The following is a 12,437-nucleotide window of genomic DNA, read 5'->3' as shown; positions in this document are numbered from 1 at the left end:
CTCCCATAATGATAATAATTTAATTTCAAGTACTCCAATGTTTAAATTTAAGTACAACCATAATACGATTATTTTATTCAAAATATATGTTAAATTTGTTAGTGGCAAAATTATATTCTATGACATGAACATACACTATTTTTAAATGTTAAATTAGAAAAAAGAGGAATAGATTCAATTTTTTTATTGATACAAGTAAGAATGATATTACAAGAATTTTTTTTTTGAATTTTTAAAAAATATTTTTTAATTTTTTTCCGTCCAAACTTTAAAATGAATTATTTCAATCTTAGACTAATTTTCACATAAAATTTTGATTAATAGCGTTATCATTTTAATTTATAATTTAATATGAAAGATCATTTTAACTATTGAATACGCGCTGTTCGAAATTATTAGTTTAAAAAAAAATCCTAGCAGAGAAAGAGTACGTACTCCGTACTCAAGGAGAATGAGAGAAGGAGAGAGCGGGGGTGAACGGTTGAGGGTGAAACACAGTGAGGAAGATGGCCATGCCATCGGAAGAAATAAGGGGGAGAGCGTGGGTGGGTGTGTATCCGGTGGTAAGGAGGGTTCTTCTCGAGAGGGGTTAGAAAAGCCATCCAAGGTCTCTTTTAGAGATAAAGTCATTGGTGCAGAAAAGTCTAAGGCCTTTACGGTGACAGGTAAGCAGGGTGATTCTCGTCCACCAAGTGTCAATTTTACCAAGGAGGCAAAGAGTTGTCTAGCTGAACCTTATAAGGAAGCCATCGTGATCAAGGTGCTGGATAAGCATTATAGCTACATGGCTCTCATGCATAAGCTTCGGATAGTATGGCGCATCAAAGGAGGGTTTGATTTGTTGGATGTGGGATTTGGATATTTTTTGGTTAAATTTGATATTGCTGCGGATCATGAGAAAGTCATTCTTGGTGGCCCGTGGTTGATAGACGGTCACTATGTTGTAGTAAAGCCATGGGATGTGGATTTTAGGCCATGCGAAAAATCCTTTGGATCAACGCTGGTATGGATTCGAGTCTCGGGACTTCCAATTTGGTGCTACCAGGAACAAGCAATGCTACGAATTGCTTCTGCAATAGGGATTCCGGTGAAAGTAGATTTGGCTACTAAGCTTGCAGAAAGAGGAAAATAAGCCCGAGCTTGTGTTCAAATTAATCTTGAATTGCCTGTAATCAAACATATTATAGTGGAGGGTGTGACTTATGAAGTGGAGTACGAGAGTTTACCGTTGATTTGTGCTACTTGTGCACGATATGGGCATGATAAATCGTTGTGCATGGAGAAGAAGTTCTTGGAAGGAAACGGAAATTCCTTTGGTGATAAAAAAAATAATGAAGCCCCGACATTAGTGCCACACAACAATCATGAGATTCAACAAGAGGCTAAATCAGAAGCTAGTGTTTTGGGTGAGAATCCTCGTAATTTGGGTGAGAAATTAGGAGTTGTTAAAGGGAAGGATGTGGTTACGGAATCATTGGCTCCTCACGTGCCTGATGGTCATGTTAATGAGGCATGCATGGATGATGGAAAGGGCTGGCAACAAGTGCTCCGTAAGGGAAAATTCACAATGGGCCAGTCATCAGGTTTGAAGGACCAAGATGGAAAGCAGCACAAGTTTGGTTCGAGAAGGGTTCCAAGACCCAATTTTCATGGTGATGGAGGTAAATCAATTGGCATTAGGATGGGGAAGCGAGAAAAACATGAAATTGCGCCATCTCCATCACGCAGAACTCCTGCACGTCGTGGAATTTCTCTATGGAAGCGTCCTCGGCCTTCCTCCTTGCAGAACTCGCCAGTTGATAAAAATGGTGGCACAATGGAGGAAACCTTAGTAGATGGAAGCATGCCAGGTGCAGTGTCAGGAGGTCCGAAGGTGGCAATTATTGAGGATCAGAGTGTGCCAGTACCGCAGGACAAACCACCTATTGAGGTTGGTGATTCTGTTTAGAGTTTTATGTTTTTATTTATTCTGTCCCTATTATCTATGGATAGTTTAAATATGATTGTTTGGAATATTAGGGGTGCTTCTAATAAGTTAGCCCGTGTGCATTGCAAGGAACTTGTTAGGAAATTTAGACCTGTTTTCTTTATTGTGGTTGAAACTCACTCCCCTTTTCAGCATTTAAAATTATTCTGGGAAAGATTAGGGTATCACTCTGTTGGTATAGTAGAAGCAGAGGGGCATAAGGGAGGTATTTGGTTTCTATCCTCTATGAAGGGTGTTTGTTGTAAGTTCATTGATGCTTTTGATCAGGGTGTTACTGTTGAGGTTCACTTTGATAATTTAATTTGGAGGTGTAGTGGTATTTATGGCAGTCCTCAATTTAATAAAAGGGTTCTCCTTTGGGATTATCTTGTTGCACAATCCATAGTTTTTCAAGGACCTTGGATTGTTCTTGGTGATTTTAATGAAGTCAAATTTTCTCATGAATCTAAGGGCTGTCAGTTTTCTCATCAAAGAGCAGACATGTTTGCTACTTCATTAGGGGATAGTGGTTTGTTTGATCTGAAGACTATTGGGAGGCAGTTTTCTTGGTACAGGAGGGTGAAAAATTATGTTGACGTGGCAAAAAAATTTGATCGAGTCTGTATAAATAATAGTTGGTTATCTATCTTTCCAGAGGCTTATGCAGAAGTTTTAAATAGGCTTCAGTCTGATCATTGCCCTATTCTGGTGCGTTGTAAAGGTCGTCCTCAGCCTAAAGGGAATCGACCTTTCCGATTTGTTGCTACTTGGGCTACTCATCTTGGGTATAGGGATATTGTGAACCAGTCATGGTGGTCTGGTAATAGAGGAATTCATGGCAAGCTTTCGGAAGTACAGAAGAATTCACTAGAGTTTAACTCGAAGGTATTTGGTAACATTTTTGTTAAGAAATGTGAATTAGAGCAGCAGATTAATTATTTACAAAAGCGTTTGGAAGTGGTGGATAGTATTTATTTGCGTCAGAAAGAGCGACAGTTGCTTGATGATTATAATAATACTCTAGTGCAAGAAGAGCTCCTATGGTTCCAAAAGTCCAGAGAGCAGTGGGTAAGGTTCGGGGATAGGAATACAAGATTCTTTCATATTCAAACTCTTGCGCGAAGGAAGCATAATAAGATTCATGGCCTTTTTCTCAAGGATGGAGTGTGGGAAACTGATCCAGAGGTTCTGAGTCAAGAAGCAGAGTCTTTCTATAAAAGCTTATTCTGTCATTTGGATGATGTTGGTTTAGGTTGCCTTGGTGATGTGCCTCTTCCTTCTCTAAATGAGGAAGCTTGCAATAACTGATGAGCGGATATTTTATACGCTTTTTGGGGTTAATTTCATATAATTTTTAGTATGTTTTAGTTAGTTTTTAGTTTATTTTCATTAGTTTTTAGGAAAAATTCATATTTCTGGACTTTACTATGAGTTGTGTGTTTTTCTGTAATTTCAGGTATTTTTCTGGCTGAAATTGAAGGAGCTGAGCAAAAATCTGATTCAGGCTGAAAAAGGACTGCTGATGCTGTTGGATTCTGACCTCCCTGCACTCAAAGTGGATTTTCTGGAGCTACAAAACTCGAAATGGCATGCTTCCAATTGCGTTGGAAAGTAGACATCCAGGGCTTTCCAGCGATATATAATAGTTCATACTTTTCACAAGGATAGACGACGTAAACTGGCGTTCAACTCGACAAATGGCCTCTGCACGTGAAGTGCTTAAATCTCAGCCCAGCACACACCAAGTGGGCCCCAGAAGTGGATCTCTGCATCATCCATCATAGTTTACTCATTTTTTATAAACCTAGGCTACTAGTTTAGTATTTAAACAACTTTTAGAGACTTATTTTATACATCATGACATTTTTAGATCTGAACTTTGTATTCTCTGACGGCATGAGTCTCTAAACCCCATTGTTGGGGTGAGGAGCTCTGCTGTGTCTCGATGAATTAATGCAAGTATTTCTGTTTTCCATTCAAGCACGCGTGTTCCTATCTAAGATGTTCATTCGCGCTTAACTGTTATGAAGGTGATGATCCGTGACATTCATCACCTTCCTCAAACTATGAACGTGTGCCTGACAACCACCTCCGTTCTATATCCGATTGAATGAGTATCTCTTAGATTCCTTAATCAGAATCTCCGTGGTATAAGGTAGAACTGATGGCGGCATTCATGAGAATCCGGAAAGTCTAAACCTTGTCTGTGGTATTCCGAGTAGGATTCAGGGATTGAATGACTGTGACGTGCTTCAAACTCGCGAGTGCTGGGCGTAGTGACAGACGCAAAAGGAGGGTGAATCCTATTCCAGCATGATCGAGAACCGACAGATGATTAGCCGTGCTGTGACAGAGCATGTGAGCATATTCTTCACTGAGAGGATGGGATGTAGCCATTGACGACGGTGATCCCCTACATACAGCTTGCCATAGGAGGACGTGCGTGCGTGAATTAGAAGACAGAGGAAAGCAGAGATTCAGAAGACAAAGCATCTCCAAAACTCCAACATATTCTCCATTACTGCATAACAAGTAACCTTTAATTTATGCTCTCTTGGTTATTCGCAATTCAACTGATAAACATAATTGACTTCCTGACTAAGATTTACAAGATAACCATAGATTGCTTCAAACCAACAATCTCTGTGGGATTCGACCCTTACTCACGTAAGGTATTACTTGGACGACCCAGTGCACTTGCTGGTTAGTGGTACGAGTTGTGAAAAGTGTGATTCATAATTCGTGCACCAATAACCTTACGGCACCAGTTACTATGGAGGAAGTCAAAGCAACGGTTTTTCACATGAACTCTTTTAAAGCTCCGGGTCCTAATGGGTTTCAAGTTTTCTTCTTCAAAGAATATTGGGAGATCATTGGTCTTGATGTTTGGAAGATGGTTAAGCAGGCATTCTCCGGTGTTCCTCTTGATCCGAGAATGTTGGAGACTTTACTAGTTCTCATTCCAAAGGTTGAATCACCGGTATCTATGAAAGATTTCAGGCCGATTAGTCTCTGCAATGTAGTTTACAAGATCATCACGAAGGTCCTTGTTAATAGGCTTCGTCCTCATCTTGCGGAGATTGTTGGCCCGCTTCAAGGAGGATTTATTCCGGGACGAGGAACTCCTGACAACATCATTATTGCCCAAGAAGTCCTCCACTTTATGAAGAAGACTAAATCAAAGAAAGGCATACTGGCATTTAAGATTGATCTGGAGAAAGCTTATGATAGAGTTGACTAGAGGTTTTTAGCTCATACCCTTAAAAGCTTTGGTTTTCCTATTCCTACACTTAATTTGATTATGAATTGTGTCACTGCTTCTTCCTTATCTATTCTTTGGAATGGGAGTCGTCTGAATGGCTTTACTCCTAGCCGAGGTCTTAGACAAGGAGACCTTATGTCACCCTATCTTTTTGTGTTGTGTATGGAGTGATTGGCATGCTTTATTAGTCATCAGGTTGATTTCGGCTTGTGGGAACCGGTTGCTATTTCTAGAGGAGGACCAAGAATATCCCACTTAATGTTTGCGGATGACTTGCTTCTATTTTGTAAAGCTACAAAGAGACAAGTGCAAAATGTGATGTTGGTTTTAGAGACTTTTTGTAAAGCATCTGGGATGAAGATTAATGTGGAGAAGTCTAAAGCGCTTTGCTCTAAGAATGTCTCTGCAACAAGGAAAGAGGTTTTCACTGGGGTATCCTCTATCAGATTTGTCCAGGACTTGGGCAAGTATCTTGGAGTTACCCTTAGCCATTCTAGGGTGACTCGTTCAGCTTTCAATGGTGTCCTGGATAAGATTCGGAGTAGGCTAGCAAGCTGGAAAGGAAGTTTACTCAATCGGGCTGGTAGACTTTGCTTGGTTAATTCTGTTGTCGCTGCTATTCCCACGTACCAGATGCAGGTCTCTATTTTTCCCAAAGGAATCATTAGTAAATTGGAGTCTATGATGAGGAATTTTCTTTGGAAAGGACAAGTTGATGGAAGAGGATTGAATCTTGTTAGTTGGAAGGTACTGGTTACTCCAAAAAAAATATGGAGGTTTAGGGATTAGAGATCCTTATTGTGTAAATATTGCTCTTCTTGGGAAGCTAGTTTGGACTTTCTTCCAGCAGCCAAACAAGCTATGGGTCCAATTGTTGGATGCCAAATACCGATCATCTCTATTTGACTGTTTTAGTTATCCTAAGAACAAGGACTCTCCCATTTGGAGGTGTCTTTGCAAGGCTTGGGAAGTGTTGAAGGATGGGTTTGCTTGGTGTATTGGAGATTTGAACCAGAATTTTTGGTTTTCTAGCTGGAGGAAAGAAGGACGGTTATCTAATGAGATCGATTATGTTCACATTTCTGATTCGAATCTCCGGATACAGGATATTTGGTCGGTTGGTAGGTGGCATTTGGATACTCTTTATTCTCCTTTATCTCAAAATCTGAAAGATAATATTCTTTCTTACAATCCAGATGAACAAGCAGGTCCGGAAGTGGGTTGGTATTGGAGTGGGTCTGCTGCCAAAGTCTATAACTCTCACAATGGTTACTTGTGGTTGTGTAAGCAGCTGTTTGGTTGGGAGGAGCGGGAGAATTGGCTTTGGCTTTGGGGCCAGCTTGTTCCGGAAAAGCATAAATTTTTTGCTTGGTTGTGTCTTAAGGAGGCTCTTCCTACTGCAAGTTTTCGCTTTAGAAGAGGGATGTCGTCGTCGGATAAGTGTCCAAGATGTCTTTCTAGCCAGGAATCGGTTTTACATTGTATTCGGGATTGTCCCAAAGCTCAGCTTGTCTGGCATAGGTTGGATATTTCTTGTCATCCTTTGGATTTGAAGAACTGGTTCTTGTATCATAGCAGAGAGCATCCGTTCAAGTTCTTTTCGGGACTTTGGTGGATATGGCGAGCAAGGAATAATGACATCTTTAATCCCGATGAAACTTGGCCTCCAAAAAAAGTGATTTGTCTGGCATTAACTTCAGAAAATGAGCTTAGGAATATCTTTGAATTACAATGTATGTCCCTTCCCTCTACTCTAAATGGTTTTTGGAATCCCCCATCCATTGGTACTTTTAAGATTAATTGTGATGCTAGTTATTTTGGTTTAGGTGATAGTGTTGGTTTTGCTTGTGTTATTAGAGATTGTAATGGGAGCTGGCAAAGGGGGTGTTTGGGAATGATTGAGAGTAATAGTATTCTTCATGGAGAATTATTTGCTATTTGGAGAGGATATCTCTTAGCTTGGGATGTGGGTCAACGAGATGTTATTTGTGAGACGGATTGTGTGGAAGCATTTAATCTTGTTACTCAAGATGGTTTTGGGTTTATTGATCCACTGGTGCTCAAAATAAGAGATATCATACATTGGAATTGGCGGGTTAACTTTCGTTTGATTATGAGAGATGCAAACACGGTGGCAGATACTATGGCAAAGATGGCGATGAAGTTACAACTTTCGCATGTGGAGCTTCTTTCACCTTGGGAGGAGTTTAAGAGTAGTCTTAAACGGGACTGTCCCTCTATTTAGGCAGTTCCTTGTTTTGTTTGTTTTGTTTTTCTTTGTTTAATTTATTTCAGTCACCAAAAAAAAATTTTAACTATTGAATTAAAAGAATAAACACTCTTATGTAAAATTTGGGATTAGATTGTTCATGACAAAATAATATATATATAAATCAAATAGACGAAATGAATATTTGAAAAAAAATCTTACATCAATAGTTAATAATTAACAATAACAATTATTTATGTACATAACACTTTTGTAAACAGTAAAACAAAACAGACGAAATGAAAATGGAAGAGAAAAATGAAAAAAAGAAGATTGAGAAGAGGAAAGGGAAGAAGAATCACACATTATCGACAACTACTCTTTCCTCTCTACTCTTAGCCCTCCTCCTTATCCTGTGGCGGCAAGGGAGGTATCAGTGGCAACAATGGAGGTATCAGTGGCTTCTCTATCAATACCTCCTTCTCCTTATCCTGTGGCAGCAATGGGGCAACAGTAACTTCTCGTGTAGTCGCCTTTTCTTTCTCTTTTCTTCTCCTTCAACTTTTCTTTCCTCTTCCAACAAGTTCTCTTTCTTTATCTTTCCCTTTCTTTTTCTCTCCATTGGCGTCTCTTCCTCTCTTTTTCTCTCTGTCAATCCCTCTTTCTTATTCTGCGGTGGCAATGGCGGTAATCGTGACTTTTTGGGTGGTCACCACTTCCTTCTTTTTTCTTCTTCTTCAACTTTTTCTTTCACTTCCTTTTCTTTCTTTATCTCTTCCTTTCTTTTTCGTTCTTCAAAAATATATATATACGATTTTAATTTTATTCTAAATTTAAAAAAATACTTATTTTAATTTTTTAAATTAAATTAAAAATAAAAAATCATTTTAATTTTCATCTAAAAAATTATATTGATACATGAGAGCGGCAAATTTTGTCTTTTTATTATAATTTCTAATTCTTTCCATGTATAACCTTTTATTATTGCATTTAGCTAAATTTAATTGGACCACGTTTTTAATGTCGCAATTTAGTATTCTCATATAATTTGTACAACATCATGTACAATAAATTTTTGAGTCATAAAAAAGCTCAAACAAAAAGAGAGACAGTATTGATTTTGGGATAAAAAATTTTTAAAATAAAAAATAATAAAATGATAAAATAAAAATTAATCATTCTTAAATTAAAATAATAGAGTACATATTTTATATAAATTACAAAATTAATAATAATTAATTTTTTATTTTATTATTTTGTTAATTTTTTATATTAAAATATCTAAATTTATGATTTTGATGATTGATAAATGAAATAGAATAATAAACCGCATTACTTGATACTATAAATACATAATTAATACACATTAATAACGTCTTAGTAAGATTTATTTATTGTGTTTTCAAATTTTTAAAGCAATTTGCATACATGACAGGTAACGAGGCATGCATGGAGTTTACGTGAACATTACAAAATAATCCCGATACAAAGACAGAGCGGAATAAATTGTAAAATTTGAGTCACGGCTTTTTTATGAAATATTGGCAGCGTTCTAAGAATGGCTGTATACGCCGATCGGCACTCCTTGTTTAGTTTCACAACTTCTCCCTCTATTTATTATCAGAGTTCTAGCCTACACCTGACCAAATGATGAGCCAGTTGGAATGCCTTGCACTTTTCGCATTGTTGTCAATCCAAACTTCAAACACGTGGTGTGTGCTCAGTTTCAAGGGAGTGGCATGTGGTGGATATTTTGACCGTCAAACAGGTTTATAAGGTGTTATAAATATTGTAGTTTGTGTCTGGCTTTTGGGGAAATATATATGGAAAAAGTATAGGTACACAATTAAAATATTAAATTGATGGTTTCAGTGGCTAAGAGAAGGGGGGTTGAATCTTAGCCTCCTTTTGCTTGATAACCCTTACTAACTTGTGAGACCAATTCAGGAAGCTTTTTGTCTTTTTATCTCGTTACTGGACACGAGACTTTTTCTTTTGTCTCGTTCCAATCCACGAGACTTTTCTTTTTGTCTCGTCCCTAGCCACGAGACTTTTCGTTTTGTCTCGTCGCTTGGCACGAGATATTTTTGGTTTTTGCTCCTGTGCAGTAGAGACAGAAATGGAGTAGAGAAGAAAGAGAAATTACACCCAGATATATCCTGGTTCAGATGCTAAGTGCAGTGCAACCTACATCCAGTCTCCATCACAAACATGATAGAATTTCACTATAATCAATCTGATTATAACCTATAAAGTGCTAACCCAACTTACAAGGGAATTCCTACAGAATCATGAAACACAACATAGATGAACAAAGGAACTCTAAGACATCTATGGCTTTTTCTTTTAATTTTGCACTCTCTGCCTTTTTCCGCTCTATGGCTTTTTCATACAAACCTCACTGTTTGCCTTTTTCCATGAGACTCAAGACATGACAAAATTAAACAAAAAAATACTAAACAGAATATATTGAAGGAGAAGAGAAAACTGTTAGCTCAGGTAGCTCTGAGAACTCTGTGCCTTGCACTCTCAAATTTTTCTCCTTGCTCCAAACAGTGGCTGTTCTCTCTTTTTAAAGAAGAGGGAAGCCTCCACACTTGAAGCCAACACCCAAATCAACTTCTTCCTCCTTCAACAAACATAACCGGTTCGGCCACATAGAGAGAGAAGAGATAACCATGCAAAACCCAACATGCAATTACCTCTAGTCCTTTCTTGATCATCACTCTTCATCAATCCGAGCTCTCCATCCTTGGCTTGCTCTCTAAGATGGATTTCTGGCCCTTGATGCTTCATGATGATGATGACTTCATCTGCTTCCATCTTTGCCTCAACCATCACTTCGCCACTCTAGCTACTTCCTGTGGTGGTTGAGCAGAATCAAAGACAAGCCATGCTTCAAGAATCTCACCTTGCTAGCCGAAACTTCATCCTCCATTTTTGGTATGGAGAGGCTAAGATATCATCACCATATCTTACCATATGTGATAAGAATCTTAGCCACAGCTCCTTTTTATTTTAGTATATTTTCTTGCCATCATTTTGATGGACTTTGGACTTGCTCTCCCTTCCTTTCGGTAGCTTATTTTTGCTTCCATGGCTACCAATGTTTCTTGGACAATGTCCGAAAGAGAGAAAGAAAGAGATGAGAGAGAATATAACTTTGGAAAGAAAGTGATTAAATGAGTTGATCAATTCAAATGAAAAAGTGCTTTCACTTCCCTTAGAGTGGTGTGTAGCTTTGAGCACATCAATCATGTCACTTCATTTTCTCTCTCATAGTTCCCATGCTATTAATGATAATTGAGTGCATTTGAAATCCATCATGTGGCAAACATTGAGATCCGTTGGAAGCAATGGAACATTGCTTTCTATGCTTAGTGGATTCGGATCATGTATTGGGAACTTTCATCAAATGTGAAGTTGGGCTTAGTTGCAATAACTTTTAATTTCTGGCCCAATTAGTAACATTTGCTTTCCTGATGTATATTTTTCGGATCATTCATTGAGCACATAAGAAAGCATTTATTTGGACTTGCAGCAATAATATTCATTCTGGCCCAATTAATAACTCAGCCTTATAGCATGAGAAACATGTAACAAGGCTTATTATTTGACACAATTTGGGCTTAAACCAGAGTTTCATTCTCGGCCCAACACAAAATCTGCACAACAAAATTATTAATTAAGCAACTATGAATTAAGATCAAATTAATAATTTTGTAACTAAATATTTCAATAATGTTTGTTCATCATCAAAAATTAAGTAGGAGTTTTCCAAACTCATCATAAATAATAAATATATTGGTGTTTAATTTATTAAGTGTGTAGATAATTATTTTAATATTAAGATTTAAGTGAATAATTTAAGAGTATAGTGTATTTTTATTTTATTAAACTAATTTTAGAATTTATTATTCACATTGTTCACAAAACCCATCATTTATGATTTATCTAGCAAAGCTCATATATATTATATATGGCATATGTGTAAATTTAGTTTTGTTTTAGACTGGGCCACGTAGTGGGCCATTTAATTGGATTCGCTGATGTTCAATTGTTTTCTTTAATCCCACATGCAGGCTCTTAAAAATAATCAATGCTATAGATTTATATGATGAATTGTGGATAAAAAATAAGTTATAAGAGGATTTAAACTTTGGTCCTTTTTTATAAAATGAATTGAATTTTTATTCAACCGATCTGTGTTTTATTACAAAATTAAAAAAAAAAAGTTTGTAGTGAGCTTTTAAATAAATTAAATAAACCCAGGTTGCTATTTTTGAATTGTAAAAATTTAATTATAAAGGTTTATTTTTAGTGGTGTTGTTTTAGGGAGAGGGTGAGAGACACTTTTTAATTTGAATATGGAAGAAAAAATGGTGTTGGACTCAGATGTGGGGAATACAGGTACTTCACAGCCATGTGGTGTCAGTGAATAGAACTCGGACCATGCGAGTTCTTCCTTTCATACAAAAATTGATAATAACAAACAACTCGGAGGGTCCGTTTTCTAGCTTCCGAAATTCATATTTGCCTAACCACAAGTCGGACCATGCGATTTATTAAGCAAAATTTTAAAATCAAACAACTCGCATGGTCCGATTTGTGTACTCTGAATTTTTTCAAATTTTTTAACACAAATCGGACCTTCCGATTTGTGTACTTTGAATTTTTTTAACTTTTTAAACACAGATCGGAGGGTCCGATTTGTGTAATCCCACAATTTTAAAAAATACCAAAAATTGACATGTTAAAGTATATCATTCATTTTATTTCCATATCAAAATTTTTTACCCGGTGAGAGACTGTTGATAATAAAAAAAAGTTCTTGGGTTTTGTGGTTATGGGCTGTTCTTAACCAGCTTTGGGTTTTTTTACTTTTTACCCATGGTTCTAATCCATGGTTAAGTTGTTGACTCAACTTTGATGTTAGAAGTAACCCCTTGTTGTATTGAAATTTACAGTGTATGCGCTTGAACGATGTACAAAAAAATATC

General features: G+C 37.1%; 1 pseudogene; it reads left to right on the top strand.

Annotated features, from left to right (window-relative positions):
• On the top strand, positions 423 to 7,473 carry LOC107633518 (annotated as a pseudogene).

This window comes from Arachis ipaensis, chromosome B03, assembly GCF_000816755.2.
Source record: "Arachis ipaensis cultivar K30076 chromosome B03, Araip1.1, whole genome shotgun sequence".
Classification (NCBI taxonomy): Eukaryota; Viridiplantae; Streptophyta; class Magnoliopsida; order Fabales; family Fabaceae; genus Arachis; species Arachis ipaensis.
Note: the sequence above shows the minus strand (reverse complement) of the source record. Positions and strands in the feature narration are given on the sequence as shown.